At 44.3% G+C, this 6144-nt stretch overlaps 1 long non-coding RNA gene across 2 annotated transcripts in view; it reads left to right on the top strand.

Annotated features, from left to right (window-relative positions):
* Positions 1-5786, top strand: part of LOC107544303 (uncharacterized) — a 170492-nt gene extending 164706 nt beyond the window's left edge. For both annotated transcript variants that reach the window (XR_015715521.1, XR_001603889.2), the window contains one exon: positions 5749-5786. This is a non-coding gene — a long non-coding RNA (uncharacterized LOC107544303). The remainder of the gene's footprint in view (positions 1-5748) is intronic.
* The last annotated feature ends 358 nt before the right edge of the window (positions 5787-6144 follow it).

Raw genomic sequence — 6144 nt, forward strand, 5'->3', positions numbered from 1 at the left:
AGGGCAACGAGGAGGAGAAAACCCATTTGGAGAGATCTCTTGAGTTCTACAAAGCAAGTGGTAGGCATTTCCCGGCCCCCGAGTTCTGGGCAGGGGATCTGACACTTCAGGGTACATAAGAATCACTTGGGGCCTGGCCGGCGTGGCTCAGTGCTTGGGCGTCAACCTGTGGACCAGGGGGTCACAGTTCGATTTCTGGTTGGAGCACGTGCCCAGGTTGCAGGCTTGATCCTCAGTGGGGGGCATGCAGGAGGCAGCTGATCAATGACTCTCTCTCATCATTGGTGTTTCTCTCTCTCTCCCTCTCCCTTCCTCTGTCTGAAATCAATAAAATAAAAAAAAATAAAAAACTTAAAAAAAAATCACTTGGGGCCTTTGTTAAAATAGAGATTCTCAGGCCCCACTCCCCCCCAATTCTGATTTAAGAGGTCTGGGGTGGGGCCCAGGAATCAGCATTTTAGCAAGCACCTGGGCTGTCCATAGGGTTCACTTTGAGAAATAGAAATTTGGTGGTGGTATTGTGGTGTTAGATCATGTCACATTCCTGCTTTTGGGTGGTAGAGAAGGTATGGGGGGCGGGGCCCAAACTGTAAGTCAGACAGTAGTGCATAAGCCAGGGGGAACACGACATCAGTTTATATCCCCACAGTCTTCTTAACGTCGCCTATCCCTCTCCTGCTGCCAGTCACCTGGCCGTGGGGAAGGGTTCGGGGTGATGCATGAGTAAGCGAGGCCAATCAGAGCCCACCTCGGATTTTAATTCAAATTATTGGGATCACTAGCCGTAAGGGTGGAGTAAATCTAAAGCTATTGGTGGTTCTCCCTGCCATAGGGAGGCAGCACCTTAAAATGAAGCCCAGATCAATAAGGCAGAGCTTAGAAACAGCAATAGATTTCAAAAGACATCGCCTGAACCCTGGATCCATCTATTCCTGGAGTTAGATTGCCCTCGAACTTCCCGTCTATGTAAATGCCCTTCATGGTTTAAGTGTGAGTTGAGCTTCTATCTAGGGTGGCTGAGAGTCACAGCTCGATCACGGCAGGATGCTCGCAGATGGATGTCCTGAGCACGGTTGTTGGGGAAAGAAAGGAATGGAGCCTCTTTCACAGGGAAGCAACCTTCATCTCTCGATACCGAGAGGGGCTGCAGAGCTGCAGAGGCAGCTGGAAGGCAGTGGACACCTGACGGGGGAGGGGGGTAGAACGTGAAAGAAGGGGGAGTGGGATGGAAGCTATTTCCCTCCGTTGCCCCGAGATGTGAACACCTGTCCTTTGAATTCCCCACTCCTGGGTATCTACACCCTTGGGGGTATTTTGCTTCCATTTCCATGTACATCATCAAAGACACAGCTAACATGTTCTCAGAAAACCTTGTAGGAGTCAATGTTTGGGGCTGTGAGCGCCATCCAGGGTGGGAGGTGGAGAGAGTCGTGTCCTCGGGGCCCATCTGAGGGGCTGGAGAGCGGGCGGCTGGAGGGTGCTCTGACAGTGTTACCTGGGGCAGCACTGGTGGCATAGGGACAGTAGAGCTTGGAGGAGATTGCAGTATCACTCTCTGTTCCTGGATCCATGAGAGACAAGTCCCAGGGGCAGCAGAAGATGCAGTGAAACAATGACACAGAAAGTCAGAGTCTCTTAGCATCGTGATCCGTGCCTGTCTTTCAGACCTGGCAAGCTAATGAAATTAGCCCTGTGATAAAACAGATAAATATATAGTCACCAGAATTCAGCATTTCAATGTTATTAGTATTTCTAAAGCTCACAGATTGGCGTTTCAGTTCTCACTTGTGCACCCTGTGCATGTTAAAACAATTAAAAATCAGTTCCATCGCCCTCTCCACCCCCTCCCCTGGAGGGTAGTATTATAAAGCCAGTTTACAGTCCCAAGTGAGAGAGTGGTAATCAGATTACAGGCAGGAAATGAGTTTCCTCCATAGGTAACCGGACATTTCTGAGTCGCTGTTTCTGAGAGAGGGCCGGGCCGGAGCATACATCATCCGCTGGGCTGGGCTCAGCAGCTGGTTCTTTACTGAGGCCATCGCTTATATCCATGGTTCCTAGTGGCAGCTTCAATAAGATCTCAAGGAAAGATAACTGGGAGTGGGATAAATGTCAGAGCTGAAATAAATGCAAATAAAAATCTGTAGGATCACCTCCCCAGGAGCAAAGGGTGGAAGCAGAGATGGAAACTTGATGCATTCAGTTAATAGACTGGCTAGTTGTAGGAGGGTAATTCCATTGTTAGGTCCTGCCTATTGTCACCATCCTGACACAGTAACGACTTCTTTTATTCCCTTTGACGCTAGGCATATCAGAGACCAAAAATATCTTTAGCATAAATCATTCCTTTTCCAGCATTTGACAGCCACTGTCTCAAACTCAATTAGTCACTGGGCACCAGGAAAGCTGAGATCACAGATTCACACATGTCAAATGGATAAAGCAACAGTGAGGAGAGATTTCTTCTATTTAGTCTCTGCTGTTCAGTGCTAGCAGATCGTGTGGCTATTAAAAGAAACAGGGTAGTAGAAGTTTCTTTGGGGCAGGGTTAAGCAGATGTGTTTTATTTTAAAAAGACTGAATAGGTTTATCCCAGAGAGATATAGGGAGGCAGGGGATATGAAGGGTGTTTAATCAGAAAGCTCGTCTCATTGCTTGGATGAGGACCCTTCCCACCAGGAAACATATGTCTGAACCTGGGGAATCTGAAAACTAGTACAAAACCAGACCTCTAGGATACCAACAGCTGACTCAGATACTTCTAGAGAAAGTCTTGAGCAGAGACATGATTTCATTGATACTAGAAATCTGGAAATGCCTGGATCACTTTTATTAATCCTGTTTAGCAATTTTCTGGAGGCAGTGATGTCTCCACTATGTGTGTCTTCTCTCCTGGAGTAATAATGATGGTCATTATTTTATTATATCAAATGGGGTTTCCTGGAGGTGTCCTAATGCCGCGCTACTGATTGGTTCTAGGCTGGAGACATGAATACAAATCAAGTCTGGGCATCAGTTTTATACAGTACTTTTCTTTTTAACAGTTTAAAGTATTTACTTACATCCTTCTAATTGCTTTGCTTGTCTGAGTCAGCATAGTCTTTTTTTTTTAAGTAGGAAATCATGGGGCCTATTTTTAAACACAGTCAAGGGCAATGTTGTAAAGAAAGAGGCTCTTAAGATCATAACACTCTTCCTCATGGTTTATGAAGTTCTGAGGAGTCCAAACACCTTAAGAGGTGGGCAGGGATAACCCTTACTTTAATCTGAAAATATTGAGGCCCACTGGGTTGAGCAGTTAGTACCAGATTCAGTATCATCTGAGTCTCAGGCCTGACTCCCAGCTGAGTAACTGAGTACTGGAGTAGGTTATGAGGGGTCAAAGCTAAGGATGTGATTTTCTATTAGATCCCACAGAGGACCACAGGAACCCAAAGGACAAGCCAAACAAAGTGTGTAGCTAAACTCTTGATAATTGGAGAAGATGTTTAAACATTATGTCTACAGGGGCTAACAGCAGAGATTACATGCAGAGTTCAGAGCCAAAAGTCAAGAGTGAGGAGAAGATGGGTTTAATCATGGCAAGCTGGAAATGCTCAGAGTTCAGGACAATTGTCTGGAACTGTAGCTGGGTGGGCTTGGATGGCAGGGTTTACTAAACAACCAGGGATGTCTCTCCAGGAGGCAAGTCCTTGGCAGGTCCCTTCTCCTGCACGATTTTATGTGCCTACCCACTCAGGAAGGTCTGTCATTTGAAGTTTAACAAATTAAGGTATAAGAAGGGGATTTTAAAAAATTAGGAACTGGAATTATCTTTCTTCTTGGTTTTTGTATTTTACATTTGGCAAAATGTAAGAAAGGGTAAATAAAATAACTTGGTTCTATCAAATTCTTTTTCTTTTTAAAAAATCCTTTCAGTTATATATTTACTTTAGTCAAGGTTATTTGTTTCTTGTTTTCTCCCTAAAACACCCATAAACATTGCTGTATATAGAATTGCTACACTAACTCAGACCCATGGTCCACCTGGGCTACCATTTTATTGGTTAATAGAGGCCAGAGGGACACCCAAAGGGTGATGTCACTTCCTTTCCTTACACCCATCTTAATGTTCCCAATCTTTTAGGGATCTGAATTTCGTTAGTTTACCCATAGAGGAAGTAAAATTTTCCTCCACTCCTCTGGGGTCTCCAGCTTAGACTAATATAGGCGGATTAACAGGAGAAAAGCATGAATTTTATTTACATGTACATGGGAGCTCTCACACATAAAAATGAAGACCCCAAGAAGTAACTAGGCCTAAGCGCATATATACTAGGTTGAACAAATAGTGGGAATTGTGGAAAAGTAACTAAAATATATGGGGAGAATAAAGGAAGATAAGAGTTATTTTCACAAGGTTTGTTTATACAGATTTCTTTCAGCCTTGACTCCACTTCTCTGGTGATGAGAATGTTTCTTCCTCCTTGTACAAGGCAGGCACCTTTCACATGGGAATTTTATCCCCTGCTTTCAGGGGAAAAAAGAAAAAAAAATGGAAGATCAGAGCCCCTTTCTTGCATCTACTGTTTTTCAAGTGCCTTTAACTCAAAATAATCAATATGCTAAAGTGTCATATCTTGGGTAGTGTGTTCTGAACTCCTTCCTTCACATCCAAACTTAAAAAAAATTTGTTTTCTATCAGTTCTATTTTTGGAGATAATAAGTTCCACAAGTGCATTACTGTTTGCATGAAGCAGGGCTTTCCTTTCTTTGTCCTAAAACCAACTGAGAAAGTCCCCAGAAAGTGACATAGAGCTTGATACATAGACCCTGTCCCTGTCTGAATACTGGAGGGAGAAGGGAACCAGTGAAGTTAGGAGTCTTGTGAACTCGGAGGTGAGACAGGAGACCCCTGGAGTCTCAGGTAGTTTGAAGTAGAACTGAATTTCTCCGGAAGATAAAGTGACTTGTCCTGGTTTTCCTGGAAACCTCCCGGTGTTTGCACTGAAAGTTTCACACGCTGGGAAACCCCTCCATTCCAGACGGACTGGGCCAGTTGGTTCCCCTACTGGAAGACCACAATGCTGGCCCATCTCAGATGTCATGTGCATATCTAGATCCTTTCTCTTCTCTGTTCCTGTCTGTTTGGAAGCTGGCCCTTATCCGGGTGTTACTGATTAGCCTCTTGAAAACCCCGTTTGACATTTCTGAGCTAAGTTTGGTGACAGCGTCCCCCACAAGCCAAACACCTCCCCTTGGGCTCCACAGCTCCTGCAACAAGACCTGCCAGGGCCACTGCCATAAGCCTGATGCCTCATTATGGACTCAGCAGCTCATTTAAGTCACAAACTTGTGTGGATGAATCTGAGAGGTGAATATATGCTGTTTTCTCTTGCTGGTGGCATATGAAACAATGTATGACAATCTTTCCTTCTAAAAACTGGAGATAAAAATCATACCAACCTTGTAGGATTGATTTAAGGATTCAATAAGTTAATATAAGAAAAGTGCTTAGAACAGGGATCAGCACATAGTAAATACCTAACAAATATTAGGAACAAGGAAAACTTAAGTAGCACCATAGAAATATAGGCTGTTGACAGAATTGTCACTTTATTTGCAAGTTCCCATGGAGAAAGCATATTGAAGGTTAAAATGAAAGCTATTCAGAGTTAGTGAACAACTTGTCCAAGGAACCCTAACTTGATAGCCAGATGGCATCATTTCTCTACCACTTAACTGAAACCTATATCATTATGTCCTTAGGATGCTCCTAAACGGTGACAATAAACCAGCAAAGCTTCAGTTACTGATTTGTGCGGTGGCCTGTGGGTGAAGCTTCCACCACCGGGGGAAGCTAACGGAGCAAGTCACAGAAAACCCAACATAAACTGGATTAAGCAGCCAGGAACCAATGGTTATATTACAAGAAGTCTAGAAGATCATGCAATTGATCTCCAGGATTAACTCAGCCCCATGGTTTTAGAGTATAATCCAAAACACAGGTCATCACTTCCACTAGAACAAGAATGCATTCAGGTAAGGAATGGGGATGGTTCTAGCTCCAAGGGTATCAAGCAGCCAGTCCTGTCCCAGGCCCTGCATCTGGGCTAAGGGCAGCAGGACCAGGCCTGGTAAGACCTATATGGGTAGGTAGGACTG

This window comes from Miniopterus natalensis, chromosome 13 (genome assembly GCF_054644295.1).
Source record: "Miniopterus natalensis isolate mMinNat1 chromosome 13, mMinNat1.hap1, whole genome shotgun sequence".
NCBI classification, from domain to species: Eukaryota; Metazoa; Chordata; class Mammalia; order Chiroptera; family Miniopteridae; genus Miniopterus; species Miniopterus natalensis.